We start from the raw sequence: 19142 nt of genomic DNA, 5'->3' as shown, positions 1-19142 counted from the left end.
AAAATATCGAACGAATACCAAATTCACATGACTACTAATAGCAAGACTTCTTCCATGTCCTCAGGAACAAACGTAACTACTCACAAATCATATTCATGTTCATAATTAGAGGGGTATTAATATGCATTAAGGATCTGAACATATGATCTTCCACCGAATAAACCAACTAGCATCAACTACAAGGAGTAATCAACACTACTAGCAACCTACAGGTACCAATCTGAGGCTTTGGGACAAAGATTGGATACAAGAGATGAACTAGGGTTTGAGAGGAGATGGTGCTGGTGAAGATGTTGATGAAGATTGACCCCCTCCCGATGAGAGAATCGATGGTGATGACGATGGTGATGATTTCCCCCTCCCGGAGGGATGTTTCCCCAGCAGAACAGCTCCACCGGAGCCCTAGATTGGTTCCGCCTCATGGCGGCGGAGTTTCGTCCCGCAAGCTTGCTTCTGATTTTTTCCAGGTAAAAGAGTTCATATAGCAGAAGATCGACACTAGAGGCTTGCCAGGGGGGCGCGCCCCCCACCCTCGTGGCTAGGGTGTGGGCCCCCTCTGGTATTTTCTTCGCTCGATATTTCTTATAAATTCCAAAAATAACTTCCGTGGAGTTTCAGGACTTTTGGAGTTGTGCAGAATAGGTCTCTAATATTTGCTCCATTTCCAGCCCAGAATTCCAGCTGCCGGCATTCTCCCTCTTCGTGTAAACCTTGTAAAATAAGAGAGAAAAGGCATAAGTATTGTGACATAATGTGTAATAACAACCCATAATGCAATAAATATCAATATCAAAGCATGATGCAAAATGGACATATCAGGGTTGGATAGGTGTTGATCGTCGAGGTGGATCAGACTTCGTTGATCTGTGCGGATGATGAACTCGTCATTGTGCAAGTAAGCGCACCATTGCTCGATGGCCATAAGAATTGCCATGCATTCTTTCTCGTAAGTGGATAGCCCTCTGTTTATGGGGCCAAGAGGTTTACTCATGTAAGCTATGGGATGGCCTTCTTGCTGGAGAACTGCACCCACCCCATAGGCGCACGCATCCGTGTCGATGGTGAACACTTTCTTGAAATCAGGTAGCTGCAGTACAGGGGCTGTGATGAGCTTCTGTTTCAGAGCATCGAAACCCTGCTGTGTATCACTGGTCCAAACAAACTGATGGTTTTTCTTAAGCAGAGTGACTAGTGGTCATGCAATGATCCCAAAATGCTGAACGAACTTCCTGTAGTATCCTGCCAGCCCTAGGAAACCACGCACATCCTTGGTACAAGTGGGTGTCGGCCAGTTCTCGATTGTCTGAATCTTGCTGGGATCGGTGGACACACTCTGTTCATTGATGACATGCCTGAGATAAGCAATCTGTCGCTGAGCGAAGGAGCATTTGGATTGTTTCACTTGCCAATGATCTGCTCGAAGCAACTGCAGTACTTGCAAGATGTGCTGGACGTGCTCTTTTCAGAGTTTTGCTGAAGATGAGGATATCATCGAAGAATGAGATGGCGCAGACACGGTTTACAAGGCGGAGAGTAGTGTTTATGGCGCCGTTGAATGTGGCTGGCCCACCGGCGACCCCAAAAGGCATGACACGGAACTCCTAGTGGCCGGAATGGGTATGGAAGGCCGTCTTGTATTCTTCGCCCTCTGCCATTCTGATCTGATGAAACCCTGCGCGTAGGTCCAGTTTGGGGAACCACTTGGCGCCCATGAGTTCATCCAATAGTTCATCGATGAGGGGTACTGGGTACTTGCTGACCACTGTCATGGAGTTGAGCCGCCGGTAATACACACAGAGGCGCCAGGTACCGTCATTCTTTTTGACGAGTAGTGTCGGGGAGGAAAAGGGGCTGGAGCTCGTATGAATTACGCCGGCGTCGAGTAGCTCTTGCACCCGACGCTCGATTTCTGTCTTGAGTTCAGGTTTGTATCTGTAAGGCCGCGAGTTGACTGGTTGTGCACCCGCCATCAGAGGGATTCTATGGTCACACCCGCGTCACGGTGGGAAGTATCGTGGGTCTTCAAAGACGTCGGTGAACTGCTTCAGTAAGCGAAGGACTTCAGTTGGAATTGGTGTGTCAGTTTTGCTGCTCCCATCTAGCGAGTTCAGGTGGATGACATGAGCTACTGAACCTTGTTTGCAAGCTTTGAGTAGTTCTTGGGCTAAGATGACTAAACATTGTGTTTGATCTGAAGAAATTGCAGACAGTTTCAGTTGCCCTTTTTGTGTAGTAACTGTCAGGCATTGTTCAATCCAATCAATATTCATGGGGCTGTGCTCGCGGAGCCAGTCCATACCAAGTATAGCTTCATACGATCCTAGCTTGAGAATTATGAAATCTGTCTTAAACTCGTGTACTTGTGTGACCCACTGACATGCAGGTATGTAACGAGTGCATGGAATGGTGGCTCCATCTGCTACTCTCACACGGCACGGTCTTGGCAGAGAAGTAGCTCTAGTAAGTTTGGCTGCCAGAGAGCTGTGAATAAAGGATGTTGAGCTGCCAGAGTCCACCAACAACAGTATCTCATGCCCTTGCATCCATGCTTGCAGTTGCAGGACGCTGGGATCTGACGAGCCATCTTCAGCCTGACGCGAGTTGGTGCACAGGTTCTCTTCTTCATAAGTAGGCGAGTCGGGTGGAGAGTCACCAGTTGGATCATCCATGACGAACATAGCGAGCAGTTCATCCACGATATGCATTTGTACCGTTGGTGGGCATACGTGGTCCTTGCCCCAACATTCGCCGCATTTGAAACAGAGCCCCTTTGCACGACGAAATTGACGGAGCGCTGTGATTTTGCTTGCTTCAGACGTAGCCCGTGCTGCGTCAGTCCCACGCCTGTCTTTAGGACCAGCTGCAGGTGTCGCTGGTCTACTGAAGGAGGGTGGAGTCGATCTGGCAGCGTGGCCTGGCCCCTGGCTGGTGTTGGAGAAGCGCCTGTAGGGCAGGTCACCGTCGGCCACTTCCTCCTAAAGTAGGGACAGCGAACATGCCGTGTCCAGGTCTGGTGGTCGCTGCACAAGCACCACCGCGCGGATGTCCAGTCGCAATCCCTCAACAAAACGGGTCAGGAAAAAATATGGGTGAGTACTTTCAGAGTAGGGAATGAGGTGATTCATCAGTGATTCAAATCGCTCGATGAAATCAGCGACAGTAGTATGCTGCTTGATGGCGTAAAACTGACGGATAAGCATCTGATGTTTATCACGTCCAAATCGGATGCAGAGCAAGGACGTGAATGACTCCTAATCTAGTCCTATCAGTTTCTTCTGAGCTGACTGGAGCCAGATGCCCGTAGGGCCAGAGAAATTCAGAGTTTCCATAGAAACGCGATAGGAATCATGAACGCTAACCATCCGACAGGTGGGGAGACGTACCCGTGACCGGGAGTGCCGCCGGCGACTCAATGGTCACCGACGGCCCCCCCCGGTGAGATCAGCGTCGCCGTGGCCACTAGGCCCGTGGAGTAGTCCTCGCGCTTGAAGCAGCGGTGGTGGAGGGACTTGGGTCGTCGCTCCACTCGACGAAGGCGGTGCGGCCGGCTGAGGGGCGGTCGACTGTAGCAAGGTGACCGTGGACTCCAGCTTGGCGAAGCGGTCGTGACTAGGTGAGTCTCTTTTCAGTAGCGCCAGTGGCCTACTTGTGTGTCAGCATTGCTCTGAATGTTTGATTCAGCTAGCAGTATGAATAGCAGGCGTTCGTCTTTATGTCTATGTGTTGAGACTAGCTCCAGCACTTAGTGTTCGAATTTTTGATGCAGCTAACGTCTATTTCTCTCAACATACATTGAACTGCTGTGAGTGCGGAGTCCGAGTTGGCAGAGCATCCGGGGAGGCATGGCAAGTGGTGTAGGGTGGTATATGAGGTCACAGTTGATGGAGAAGGTGATCAGTTACTACGTGATCGAGTGCGACAACTTGAGCACACGGGAATGTTGTGCTGTCATTCGTTAAAAGTGCATAACTCTATTTTATTGCTTCATGACTGAGGCGACGGGTATTGAACGGATCATCATGTGACATCTGGATTAATGTTGCTATTCATGCGCAGGTCATGGATTTCATGGGAGTCACGGAGATACTACCTCAGAAGCACATAATGAAGGGGTGGACCAAAGGTGCAAGAGATGTCCTGCCTGAAGTCCTGAACACTACTTGGTACACCTGTAAAAGGACAGCGTGTCCAGCTGGTCAATTACATACCAACACAATACTCCCTCCGTTACGTAATATAGGTCGTTAAACGATTTGACGAACAAACTTTCGTAGGCTACGATTTTCTCCGAGTTTCCCATTCTCGTTCCCCTCTTTCTCGCCCGGCGCCACCGACCACTCGCTCCCCACTCGCCTCTCTCTCTCTCTCTCTCTCGCGCGCGCGCGACGCCCCCGCTCGCCTCTCTCTCGCGCGCGCGCGACGCCCCCGCTCGCCTCTCTCTCTCGCGCGCGCGACGCCCCCGCTCGCCTCTCTCTCTCTCTCGCGCGCGACGCCGGCCACCAGTCGCCTCTCTCTCGCGCGCGCGACGCCGCTCTCTCCCCGTTGATGCGCCCTCTCTCTCCCTCTCACCGGCATCTTGCTCCGCACCGCCGCTCACCGCTCCGCTCCGCACCGCCGCCTGCTTGTTTGATCTACAGTTGGAAAGGAGATTAATAGAGGTACTGTAAGTAGCTTGTGTTAATCTTGGGCTGCTGCTGTCAGTATCTTGTGTTAATTTTGGTGCAGTAGCTTCAGTAGCTTCAAGAGTTATCTTGCATTTTCAGTATCTTCAGGCATTTTCTGACTTCTTAGAATTATCTCTCTTGCAACAACCTGTTTAAAGAATGAAACTGACAGTGATACTTTGTACTGTTAATATAAAGCTTTGTTAAAATTAACTTAAACCATTTTTATATTTTAACTGTAGCATTTTTCTATTAATTAAGATAATATGAAACCTTTTCTTTTAATTGACTTAAAACTTTCAGTAAAATTAAGATAAACTAAAACCATTTCTTTCAATTAACTTAAAATTATCTGAACCATTTGTCCTCTCTTACTCCCTTCTTTTTCAGTAAAGTGTAGGAGTAAAATAAAATGAAACCTTTTCCTTTAATTAACTTGAATCTTTCAATAAAATATTTTTTAGCTATGATATGAAATTTAATCTGTAGGAGTAGTTATTTGTAGGAGTAGTAAAATAACTTGAAACTTATTTGTAGGAGTACAATATACTGCAGGACTTGCAAGCAGTAGTGCTTGCAAGCAGTTTAGTGTAGGAAAGTTTCCCTTAAATTAGATTGCTGATACAGATTGCTGTCAAAACATTCAGACTAAGCTTCAGCGGTAAATTAGGAGTAATACAGATTACTGTCAAAATAAGTATAAATTCAGTCAGATGTGTGCTCCCTGTGTTTATGTTGGCAGTTTCTGATGAAATTGTGTTTATGCTCATTTAGTATAATTCAGTCAAATACTATGTCAAATCTGTGGAGTACTGGAACTGGTAGTATTGTGTCATCCTCTTCTCTTCTCTGTTAACCAAACCTTTTCATTTAATTAAAACTAAGCTACTCCTCTCTTCTCTCATCAGATCAGATCAGATTAAGTAGGTTCTCTTCTCTTCTCCTCTAGAGCTTCTCTTCTCTTCTCCTCTAGAGGTCCTCTTCTCTTTCACTAATGGAGTACTCCTCTTTCTCTCTTCTTTTCTCTTCTTTCTTTCTTCTTTTCTGTTCTGTTCTCAAGCATCTCAAATAAATTCAAATGAGACCTTTTGTGTTACAATTCAAAAACAACAAGGAGTTATAAATAATCATTCATGATCACAATCATCATACTCCAACACAATTCAAAAACAACAAAGAGTTACAAATAATCATTCATGATCACAATCATCATACTCCAACACAATTCAAAAACAACAAGGAGGTACAAATAATCACAAGGATGCAACAATCATACTAGCATCTCTAGCCTCATCACAAGCATCCATCACAAGCATCTCAAGCCTCCATCACAAGGATCCATCACAAGCATCCATCACAAGCATCTCAAGCCTCCATCACAAGGATCCATCACAAGCATCCATCACAAGCATCTCAAGCCTCCATCACAATGATCCATCACAAGCATCTCAAGCCTCCATCACAAGCATCCATCACAAGCATCTCAAGCCTCCATCACAAGCATCCATCACAAGCATCTCAAGCATCCATCACAAGCATCTCAAGCCTCCATCACAAGCATCCATCACAAGCATCTCAAGCATCCATCACAAGCATCCATGACAAGCATCAATTACTGAACTCTCTCCATTAGTTGTAAGTTGTGTAGGGCATTTGTATAAATCTCTCGAGGGCATCTAAGTCTTGGAGGTAGCAATCCAGAGTTCTCAAGCCTTTCTTTGTTCACATGTGGTATCTTATACCCATTGCCCCCTGCGTGGTTCAAAATTTCAATCATGCAAGCTGGTAGAGATAGGAAAAGTCTGTTCAGCTTATAAACCTCATAGTTTTCAAATTCATCTAGTACACCCTTGATAAGATCTTGAAGTGTTCTAGGGCTTAGACAATCTGTTAGAGATTGCAACGAATTGAAGAACCCAACGTCAAGCCCATTCAAATCAGGGCTATTGGCAGGTTGTTGGATTATTTTGATGTCCAGTCCAGTTCTTTCGACAGCTGCTACAAATTCTGGATCATTAGGCAAGATATGGGGCTTAGCATTGTCTTGCTGTATGTAGATGGTTTGTCCAGCATCATTCTCAGGCCAGGCTGCTTGTATTGCTGGCAGTAGGTTCTCTATCATGAACTTTCTCATTACTTGCCGATTGACTTTTATGGACTTGGACTCCATTGTTCCTCTGGGCCTGTTGTCGCTTCTCCTCTGAGCGGGAACTTCTTTCACAAACATCCAAATACCAATTTCCCCAGAGAAGGTCACATTTCCTTCACTGTCCCACCTTGGCCTAGCAACAGCCATCAAGAACATGATCCTTCCAATACAACTGCCACTTTGTATACTTCTCGTAGGCTCTTCTTCCTCATTCAGCAGATAATAGTTTCAGTTTTTCTTTGTCATATAGAACCATTTTTCGTCGATATGCACAATGTTGTGCATTGTTTTGAATTTCGGTCTTTCAGTTTCTGTTGTTGTCTCATCGAGCATTGACAAACAAAATTTGATCCTATCCCTCTTGTTCTTTTCCTTGAGAACTGGCTTCACACAGTTATGTGGTAGGGCTGCGGCTTCCTTCCACAATTTCCTTTCCTCTGAATTGAAACATCTACCTCCAGACCTTTAGCAATTTGCTTCATCGCTTTCTTCCAAATTCTTTGCATATTCCATACACCCACTCCAAAGAAATCAACAATATTTTTCTTGTCATCTCTCTTAAACTTTCCCTCTCTACTCATGCACAATGTATGCATTGCAACATAAACAACATATTTTTGCTTGTCATCTAGGCTATCCCTTTTCTGAACTACTTGCTCAACACCTGCACAAAGAAATGCAACAAAGGAAAAATGATCAAATGATCAAAGGAAAAATGGTCAAATAAACATAAGCAAATGATCAAACGATGATATGATCATATCATCAAATGATCAAATGATTATATCATCATATCATCAAATGACCAAATGATGATATGATCATATCATCAAACTGTATTATGTAAGTTAACTTGTCTTGTTAATTGCTTGAAACTCAGTGTGTAAATTGGTCCTCTCCTCTCTATGTGTAAATTTGTTGTGCATGTTAAAGCTACAAGTACAGTAGAGAAAGCTACTCCTCTCTCCTGCTGTACATGTTCACAAATTTTGCTTAATTTTGTGTTAAAGCTACAAGTGCAGTAGATAAAGCAAAACAAATACTCTTGGACTTGCTACAAGTACAGTAGAGTACAAATTTATTTTCAGTTAAAAATTTGTTAAAGCTTATCTACTGGTTGAAGAAAGCAAGTTCTCCTGGAGTAATGGAGTAGAGTACAAGTACAAATTCATTTTCAGTAGAGTACAAATTTTCAGTCCAAATTCATTTTCAGTTAAAAATTTGTTAAAGCTTAATTTTGTTTACAGTAGAGTAGAAATTCATTTTTCAGTCCAAATAGGTAGAAGAAAGCAAGTTCTCCTGGAGTAATGGAGTAATCTGAAATGCTACAGTTAATCCAAAATATTCTGAAATGCTACATTTATCCGAAAAATTCTGAAATGCTAGTTAACTGAAAATTTAACTGGTTTTTTCCTTCCATGATTAACTGAAAATTTCCGAAATGCTACTGTAACTGTACCTGCATGTTCATCCATTTGAACCCCTGCATCTTCATCCATTTCAACTCCTGCCCCTGCATCTTCGTCCATTTGAACTCCTGCCAGTGCGTCTTCATTCATTTCATATCCTTCTTCTGCAGGTGGAGTGCAGTTGAGGTCTGGGACCACCATTGTCTACAGGCAAAAGAACTTTGAATGTAAGAGGTTGAACATTACTCTTGGATTTGCTGTAGTTAACTACTGATACTACTCCAATTGACTTGCTACAGTTGACTTGGAGTATGTTTATTTTGAGTACTGAAATTTGCAAAGAAGAACTTGAAACTTGCTAATTTTCAGAATTGTACTCTTGAAACTTGCATTGCATAACCTGGAGTAGCTGCTAATTTCTTCTGCTGTCAATCAAGATAACCTTGAAACTTGCTAAACTTGGAGTACTTGCTAAACCTCAAGTACTGAAACTTGCTAAACCTGGAGTAGCAATTTAGAGTAGGAGTTTTTCTGTTAATCAAGATAAACTGAAACATTTTCCTTTTTCTGTTTCATTTTGAAGGAGTACAAGAAGTTTGAAAGGAGTATTTTGCTTTGGAGTAATACCCACACTGTTTTGAATTTCTGCTGCTCACATTGATACAGTACAAGTTAATTCATATACTGTTGCTTGAATCATTAGCCAAATTTTATAGCAAGTCTGTACAGTGTACAGTGTACAATAATTTCAAAATTATGCCATATTCAGTAGCAAGTCTACACACTGTGCAATAATTTGAACAAATAATGATAGAGTATCACTTGAATCATTAGCAGCAATTATCTCTTGAATTACTCTTGTCTTGAATTATTGGCAAATTACTGTCTCGAATTATTGGGAGCAAATATCTCTCTGAATTACTCTTGTTTATGGTCATCAAATTGTTTACTCAGATGAGCAAGTCCCAGTTTATGATCATCAGATTGTTTATGATCATCAAATTGATGCAGAGCAAGTACTGGGTGAGGAGATGAACCTAGGCGAGCAGCTACTGTGCAGCGGCGAGTACTTCAGCGGCAGCAGCACCTGTGTGTGGGGAGGAACATCCCCTGGGCACGCGCGGACGGCAGCTCACCTCCACCAGCGGGCGGCAGCAGAGCACCAGCTCGCCTCCACCAGCGGGCGGCAGCAGAGCACCAGCTCGCCTACCACCTGGGCGTGCGGGCGTAGGAGAGGAGCCCCTGGGCGTGGGAGAGGAGGAGCGCCTGGGCGGGGGTGGAGGGTGGAGGAGGTGGAGGTGGAGGTGGAGGGCTGGGCCGGGGGCGGAGGTGGAAGACGCTGGTGTAGAAGACGAGCTGATTCAAATTCGAACTGGGGATATAACTGTCCATTTGCCCATTTTCACCTGGTCGGAAGAATCCCCCAGCGACCTATATTACGGAACGGAGGGAGTAGTTTATACTCGCGTGCTCTAGAAGTGGTCTGTCTAGGCGACAAAAACACGGTTGCATACGATACGAGAAGGCCATGGAGATACTGAAAACCGCAGTGCACATCCTTACCCCGCTGGCTGCAGAGTGTGATGGTAAAGGCCTTGATACGGTGATAGTAAAACTCTCATGCTCCAATCCGCTGGTAGTGGACGTGGGGCTGCTGATGGTTGTCAAAGCAATGTAGAGTCAACTCCTAAGAGGAGGCGAAAGGCAAGGAGGCCAACCAATAGTAGGGACAAAAGCCTCCGTACGGTGACCACTCCACAAAGAACATAACAAGCTGGGCATACATTGAGCTGTACATGCGACAAAAAGAACACAAGGAAGTGGTGTATGAAGTCGCAGTCGAGGGAGGGGCCAGGTGAACGATTTGTTTGCGAGTGCGGAAACTTTGAGCACACGGGTTTGTGTTGCTTCCATTCAGTCAAGGTATGTGTAAATGCTGTTTTCGTGCGTGCGGGCATGGCTTGATCGGCCTGGGGATGAAACCTAGTATTTTTTTTTTTGCGAATAATGAAACCTAGTATTCTGACTGGTTGTTTGGTTGTCAGGTTTCGAGAGGCGGTGGAAGGCAGGTAGGCCAACCAGTAACAGATACTGGAGCGCAAAGAAGAGGAAGAGGAGGTTGTTTATACAAAAAAAAGAAAAACAAGCCGACGGTGGAGTTGGGACAAGCAAACGCACCCGGGTTTGCAGCAGTTGCACACAAGCGGGAGAGAAGAGCAAGACTTGCCTGGACAGAGGTGACATTCCAAAGAAGGAGCCTAAATGCACCAACTTTGTTTCATCAAGAAACAAATGCACCAACTGTGGCGTAGGTGGGCACCGTGAAACACCTGTGGTAACACAGAAATCGTCCTTCTTGTGGTGCCTTCCTGTTGACACAGAAGTCCGGCTGGAGGGGACGGTACTGTAGGCAGTTGCTGGTATATATATATATATATATATGTGTGTGTGTGTGTGTGTGTGTGTGTGTGTGTGTGTGTGTGTGTGTGTGTGTGTGCATTCGGTGTGATTCAAATCATGTGAGCGTCTTAAATAGCTGAGGCGTGTGTTTAATTTCATTACAAACTAGATGATTCCCCGCGCGTTGCGGCGGGACCATATAGCATTGCAATCAGCTCACGTGAAAATATTGTGGATGTGGTGGTACAATGTTTTCTCACCTTCAAGAAATTATGCATAAACTCATGAATTACTAACATGCAATTTAGAAACAAATGTCTTCTCAAATGTCTTGGCGGAGTATTACAAACCTATGCACCTATATATGGAATAAATTTTGAGAACATTCCATTTCTATATGTAAATAGACTTCAAAAGTAACAATGTTATTACAAAGAAAAGGGGTGCAAAATTGTTAATATTGGTATTCAAGTGCGGCATAGAGAAAATGCCAGTCAATAACATCTAGGAGTATATTCTTTATTAACAATGGAAATCAACACGACAAAGAAAAATTTCAGGAGTATATTCTATCTCGACCCATATCCTGCAACCACAGACATACCTGAAAAAAAAAACAGATTGAGAACCCTCTATGTTTGTAACAAAGGTGAAAGCATCAGAACTCTGAAAGGAGCCTCATCAATCGAGAAAAGGTCCAAACCTAAAATTGTCCATGTTTATTAGAATGGCCATGCATGTAAAATAAAGAATGCACAGCCATCCCCGATGAACCACAGACGCAGCGCTCTGTGGCAGAAGTGTAGCGCGCATAGCTAGCCGCCACTGTCGGATCCGCTTCCGCTCACCACCAGCAACTTAAAGAAACTAAATCAACTACCCCTGGAACTATAATCAACCTAGGAAATTTGCAATGGACAACGATTGCAGGCGGACAACGCCATTGTGACTCTACTGACAGAGAGACAGGCAAGTGCATAGGTTCCACAAAACAAACCAGAGAGTCTGACCAGTAGTATTTTATTTTTTGTTTAAATCGCAAACAACTTGACAATTCATTGATGTGTCCGGGACTGGAACAACTCCATGTCAAACAAATAAGCATACATTGACAATCGAGAGAGACGCACCGTACCATAGTGCCGTATTCGGAGGTAGTTGCCCTAGACCGACGCGATGATTGATGAAGCATGGCGCAGCCCCGAGGTGTTAACTGTACTGGTGTGTCGCCCCAGTACCTGTGAACTGCGATCATAGTATACTTGTCTAGTTTCTTGAGACACATCTGTTGACAGTTTGTGGCCGATCCATCCGAGGCCGCTCCTCCTGCTCTGACCACGCGAGGAGGGGTCGGAACAGAACAACTTTGCGAGGGATCAACTCCTGCTAGAACAGGGGCTGCTGCAGCGGATGGCCGTGTCCGATCCATCCGAGGTCGCTCCTCCTGCTGGCCCCGGTATGGCCGTGTCCGATACTTCCGAGGCTGCTCCTTCTGCTCTGACTACAGGCACGCGGCCGCCGACGCAAGGAGGGGTCGGAGCAGAGCAATGTGGTTAGGGAGCTCCTCTAGCTATGACCGGCGGTGTGGGGAAAGATTGGGGGTGGGGGTGGGGGAGGGGAAGGGATGGGAGCAGATGGATCCAGGAAAGGCTGCTCTTTATGGGAGAGAGAGCGCATGACAGGGCCTCCACCTCCACCGGGGGCTTTTAATCCTTGATTTGACATGATTATTGTCGCAGTTTGTGGGAAGCTGGATGGCCAGAGGGAATTTGTGGGGAAGGGTGAATGGCGCTGCTGCCTTGTAAAAAACTAGATGATGCCCCGCGCGTTGCGGCGGGATCCGTTGCAATATATTTCAATGAGATTTGGTTGTATAAACATCAATATTTGGATTAATAATATATATAGTCATCACACTATATAAGAGATAGGTTATCACCAAAAATGCAAATTGGAAAGAAAATATGCAGACAAATAATAAAACAATAGGGATAACAGAAAATATAATAGTTTGAAAGTCTGACATAAATAGAAATATTTTACATGATAATAGACAGAGAGAAAATCAGAGGAAGGTAGTGATAAAATAAGAAGCTCATTAAACTAAAGAGAATTTGAGTACATGTAAACTAAATGCTCAGTCTATTATATTATGTCTTAAAAAATCATAGATACATTGAGAAGATTTAGTTACTACCTCTTATTATATTTTAGAGTGAATTCCGGGTTTTACCCCCTATTTTGACATTTTGACACTAATTACCCCATTTAGCGGAATTTCATCCATTTTACCCCATTTAGCAAATGTTCTGCCACAATTTACCCGATTTAAAATTTGTGAGCATTCTGCCACAATTCAACGCACGATCCTGCCGCAAACAAAGAAGTAAAAGAATTTCGACAATATTGAAAATGTTGAAAAAAAATTGAATCAATGTACGTCAGCTATAGAAGGGTGATATGTATACACGTGATCTTTTAATAAGCATTTTAATTCTGTGCGAATAAAACGCCTCACCAGCCAATGCATGAGTCAGGAAAATTTCAGAATACACAAATTGCTATATGTGGTGGAGATGGTCAAAATCATATGGAACAGGGTACGACTAAGAGGGCTTATTTGTTCACCAACCTCACTGATTTGTTGGACCAGCGGTCGCCATAGACCCACCATCAATTGAGCACAACCTGATGGGGTCATGTACATGGACGCGCCCACGCCGATGTCAGCGAGCTTGACGAAGCCAGATTACATTGGGTCGTTTCTTGCCTTGATGTCGCGGCCAAGCGTCGGCGAGATTGACGGGGCCGGATTCCACATGGTCGTTTCTTGCCTTGATGTTGCAGCCATACATCGCCGCTCGAGGAGGTATGAAATCACGCCGCTGCCGCTGTCGCCATTGCCGGCGCCTGATAATCCCTAACCCTATGTTTAACTGAGCCCAACAGGTACGTGCAGTCAGAAGCTTGGACGAGCGATGCAATCGATTGGGTGTGAGTGTGGAGCGTGGTTGACTCGGGCATTGTGCGTTGGATGCGACGCGAGCGACCTCCATCGGGCCGGTCTGGTCGGGAGAAGCTGCGAGGATCGGTTTAGGAGAGAGAAAATAGACAGGGAAAAACCTTTGATGTGGCATGCCGGCTGGACCTGACAATTGGGATATGTCGATCAGAACACTTGCAAAATTTTAAACAGGGTAAATTGTGGCAGAACTTTTGCTAAATGGGGTAAAACGGATGAAATTTCACTAAATGGGGTAATTAGTGTCAAAAATGTGAAAATAGGGGGTAAAAACATGAACTCACTCTATATTTTACCAAAGGTTTCATCGACACATGGATTTGAACTGAGATCTTTGAACTGAGATATGCCAAAAATGATATACCGCGTTGCAATGACAATTACGCCGAGAGCCCGAGACATGCAAAAAGAGGAATCAATTCAATCCATATGTGTAGATTCTATGAAAAGTGGAAGAGCAAAATTTTCTTATTGGATTTCTAGCGAGACCATATAGAAAATTGTTTATGACAATTGAGCTGCAACAATAGTTGAAAATCTGCACCAAATAATCTTCTACTATGATCAATTCAATTTCGGTTGCAGTGCTTCGGGAGATTAAAACGATATGAAAACCTTAACTTGGTCGGTGCATACATAGGCCTCCATGGGATAACTTTGAAAAATCACTGTCCGCCTCGGCCTCTACCACGTACCAGCCGGATGTCATAACGACGAGCTCTATACCCGCGCAGCAGAGATTGAACAACTCACCATTGTTGGCCCTGAGGAACGCCTGCTCGTCAACATCCTCGGCCAGATCCTTGCCGTAGCGGAGGGGATGGAGATGCTACCCATGACGCTCTGTCTGCTGATGTTTGAGTCGTCGACGCTGGGGAAGAAGATGCTGCCGTAGCAGCGGCCCGTGGCAGAAGCAGGCCTTGTACCAGGATACCAGCAAGGGGTGCAAGTGGTCCTCCATGCCATATCATGCAGGAACACCGTGCGGCGGTACTCTCTGTTGCGACACGTGAACTGGACGGACCAGAGCATCTTGACGACGGCGTGGCTACGGCCGTAGTCCGAGTGGATGCGCTCCACGATGTCGACCCCGCGGGCTCTATAAGAGCGATGGCAGATCAAGTGCAAGTTGCTGCACTGCGGCAAAAAATAATCAAGAAACGTTATAATCATGAATCAGGAGAAATCAAGAAAGAGTAGATCCATGGATTGATCTATAAATCTACTTCTACGGAAGATGGGATCAACCATGTCACGGCAGAACTCAAAGGGAGAAGATCGTCGTATTGATAAAAGCGTACAGGGAGGTGAAGCGCAGGGAAACTAATCGGAGAGGATGAGCACCGGGATACCAGCCGCCGTGCCCTATATCGGTTCTTTTTGCATCAAGGAAACGAAGAGCATGGAGGATAATTAATTAAGGTCACGGAAAGCAAGGAGGATAATTAATTAAGGAGACGAAGGAACTGATGCTAGAAAGAAGCTGAACAGCGGCACGATGGCTGGCCTCTCGGGACGGCAGACATGGGCTATAATTAACTAGAAGAACGCCCGTGCGTTGCAACGGGGCCACATTAAATTAAAAAGTTCAATATTACGACATTGGCGACCTTTTTTACCATCAAATCCTCACACACACACTCTCCCTCACTCTCTCTCCCCCTCTCCCGCTTCTCCTAGCCGCCTCAACATCACGTCATTACCAAACATGTAATGGATGCCTAGTGGGACAAGGGTTAAGAAATAACATGAGGTGAAAAATACGATGGCTGTCAATTCCATAAGACGATCCAAGTAATTTGACAAAACAGATCGGGAGCATCTTGTATAATCTCAAAAAAGCAACTAAAAATATGAGAAATGAAGTGATGAAAATCAGCCCCTGCTCTCATTTATGCTCACTTTTGTAATGGGAGGCAAGGAACAGGAATACCGGGAGAAGAAAGGATCACATGGACGGCAAGCCTCCACCACCGGCAAGTGGGGTTGCTTCACATCCAATCTCCACGGCCGCCGCCTCCATGGGGACGAACTCCCATGTTCACAACCGGGCTCCCAATCGGCCGCTGCCTCGCCGACCTTGATGACGAAGTAGTCCCTCCCTTCGATCCCATTCGCAACGGAGGCAACACCAATCCCAGCGGACGGGTCCGCGTTGCGATCCCTACTGGATTGTGGTCGCGCCTCCCCAAACCTCACCGCGGGACACATGAGAGGGCGCCGTTGCCATGGTCGGGCTTGGATGGGGAAAGGAGGCGACATAGCAGCAACGGCGCCTTCGCCGGGATTGGTGGCGACGGCGGCGGCGAGCGAGCGGGAGGACGGCGGCGGTGAGAGAGTAGGAGGGTGGTGCCGGCAGTCCATCGGCCGCCGTGACGTGAGAGGAGGATGGGGATGGGGCCGCGATCTGGACGTATGGAGCGGTCGAGAGGAGGGGAAGCAGGCGGCTTGGTTTTTCCATCGTGCGCGGTTTGGGGGAGGTCAAACGAGAGGGCTTTTTTCGTGCGGGAGGCAGAGCAACGAGGGCGAATGTAGGGAGACGGGACGCGGTCGGTTGGCAGGAAAAGGAAAGCTATACATTTTTTTAGGCTGTAGAGATGATTGATGATAAGAAAGGGAAAATCACATCAATATAAGGAAATATCCCATCAATATTTGATTGATTGCGATTTATTTTTTATATGGTAACTAATCTGATCATCAATACTTGATTGATTGCGATTTATTTTTTATATGGTAACTAATCTGATGGGTTTATGTGGGTGGTGAAGCGAAAAGGTAGGTGGAAGGGAGACGAAATAAAACCAACGAAAGTGGTGAGGCGAAATAAAACCAGCGAAAAATAACCGGCAGACTATTCACCAACTGCTCCATTAGGAGTAGAGATTAACGTGTGAAGAAGGAAGTTACAGCCCATGTCTGCCTCGGCCGCTCGGCATCCCAGTGCACCAAATCAAAACGTGGCTGTGTACGTCCCACGTGTAGGAAATTGAATCAGCCGATTGGTTGGTGATTTGGTCTTTGCAAATGGAATGCTGACATGGCATCATGTTGATGTGGACAATGTACATGTTGAGAGAATTGCTAAAAGTGGGGAGCAACTTCTTAAGAATGTATGATGTCGTGGAGCTTTAAGGTAGAGAAGAAGATGAGGGATTGGGATGGGAAACGTCGATAGTAGATGGTTGCAACTTGCAACGCAATATGTGCGCTGGTTAAAACATTAATGACATGGGATATAAATGGGCCAACTTGTTTACCGGTGGAAACAAAATGCAAGACGATGCATGCTGCGTACAAATGGAAACCAAAGGCATGATGTGGCACATCCAGATGTTTAGAGTTGAACAATTGTTTTCATGGTGATGATGTGGGGTCATGAGGATCAACTTTTGCTAAGGTGGCACATCGCTGATGTGGACAATGTGCATGGTGAGAGAATAAGGAGTAGTGGGGAGCAACTAATGGTAGATAAGGAGGCGGCTAGGCAAATGATTAGGATCTTTTAATTAACGCTTGTGAAACTGAGGGGGTGTTTGATTTAGAAGTCTTAGGACTTTTTCTAGTCCCAGGGACTAATCAAAAAAGACTCTCCAGTAGAGTCTTTTTCTAGTCTCTGTAGAAAAAGTCCCTTCTGTTTGGTTCCTAAGGACTTTTTAGGGACTTTTTTTAGTCTCTTAGACTAAAAAGTCCCTTAACCAAACACCCCCTGAGAGTCATATAGATGCAGGTGGCTGTTTGTGCCACGGATGCGTCCATTGTGTTTGGAGCGTTTCTGCTCATGCCTCATTGATTTTCGTAAACCTGTTGTCGGAGTAATTAGCCACGGGTAGCCTCATCAGCTCCTCATGGCGTTTCAAGACATCGGGGCCGGTTGCGCCCCTCAAGAATCAAAGACCCAAGCGCCGCCTTCTCGCCGCCGGCTGGTCCAAGCGGCCGGCCGCCAGAAGACGGCAAGGCCCAGAAGATGGCCTTAGAGCGGGCCGACTCCTAGCAGGCGGCCTCTAGAGAGGCCGGCTCCTAGCAGGCGGGCCTAAGTATCCTCAGAATTTGCCTCCACATAAATGCGACGAGACAGGGCGTGGCTACAACACGCCTCACCACCCCCAACCTAGGGCCTAGCGTGGCCACAGTGCACCGTATCAGACGGAGATCTCCCGTCCGGCGCGGCACTGTTGCCACGATGCCCATGACATCATCCCTGTCAGAGGAAGCCATGCTCCCACGACGGGCTGTCGGTACGGCCCGCAGGCGGCGGGCCCCACCCGACGGCGAGAAGCTAGAGAGCGGCCATCCCTGGCCAGTCGGCTCAGGGGAGGTCGGCTGATGGCCAGGCGGCCCTTCCCCTCCTCGGGATTTGTGCGCCATTAACCAGAAGAGACGAGAAGTGGCTAAAGTGAATGCCCGCCAGGCGGCGGAACTGTAGCCATACTTCCCCCGACAAAGCATGCATCATTAGCAGCACCACTACAATGCTGGGCAGCCGGCAAGACCCGCGAGCGGCGGGCGCGGCCTGTCGGCCAGGTACGAGACAGACGACGGGACCCACCAGGCGGCAGGCCCCACCAGCCAACGGAGAAGCCAGCGGCCAGAGACACTGACGGACGGGTCCTACGTCCGGCAAGATTACCTTTGTACCCCTGGGTGGTAGGCCTATATAAACCTCCCATGGCACCCATGCAAAGGGTTCAGACTCTAGTTCATCCACACACCCATATAGAGAGAGGAAGTTAGGGCTAGCCTTGTTCTTCTTCCCCCTCTAGAGAAACAGCTCAAGGACAAGCTTGTAGCCACCATTGTTGCTTGAGTGATCATGCAGAGAGCACGCAAAGCAGGAGTAGGGGTTTTATCTCCTAGGAGAGCCGCGAACCTGGGTAAGATTCGCTGGCGTGAATGTCTACGCCTCATCTTGTTTCATGGCACCGGCGACGTTCTATTAGCCCCCATCATGATAAACCATCCTTTGGTATATGTCGCACCAAACCCCCGACATTTGGCGCCCACCGTGGGGCTAAGTGCACCGTCGTCCGGAGATCTGTTCTGGACGGGAACCTTGTTCCTTCCTAGCGAGCACAGCCAGCCTGGCACGCCTGATGGCGTTAGCGCTGACGCGCTGCATGGCGCAAAGCTCGCCTGCGCGGCGGCTGGCCTCGCTGACCTTGTTGGCGAGATCCGCCTCTCCGATGAGCCCGCGCCAGGCGCGGGTGCAACCAGCTCCGAGAGCTGTCTCGTCGATCTCCTTGGCAAGCTTGACATCGCCAACGAGTTCTCCTCCGACTTGGAGTCGATTGGCTCCACCGACCCGATGCTTGTCGACTCCGACATGGCATCCCTCAACGCTTTCCCCACCAACGTGGTGGTCATCGACGACCCACTCCCTCGAGCAGATAGCGGCGGCAGCACCGTCACAGAAGTGCTCGTCATCAGCCACGACGGAGACGCCGACGAAGCCGCACACGATCCGCTGCAGGCGGCACTGCGAGACCTGTCTCCACCCG

At 46.8% G+C, this 19142-nt stretch overlaps 1 pseudogene; it reads right to left on the bottom strand.

Annotated features, from left to right (window-relative positions):
- Window positions 1-5700: 5700 nt before the first annotated feature.
- On the bottom strand, window positions 5701-8423 carry LOC147988486 (uncharacterized; annotated as a pseudogene).
- Window positions 8424-19142: the final 10719 nt, after the last annotated feature.

This window comes from Triticum urartu, chromosome 1A (assembly GCF_056163025.1).
Source record: "Triticum urartu cultivar PI428250 chromosome 1A, HENAU_Tu73, whole genome shotgun sequence".
NCBI classification, from domain to species: Eukaryota; Viridiplantae; Streptophyta; class Magnoliopsida; order Poales; family Poaceae; genus Triticum; species Triticum urartu.
This window is presented reverse-complemented; position numbering and strand designations above follow the sequence as displayed.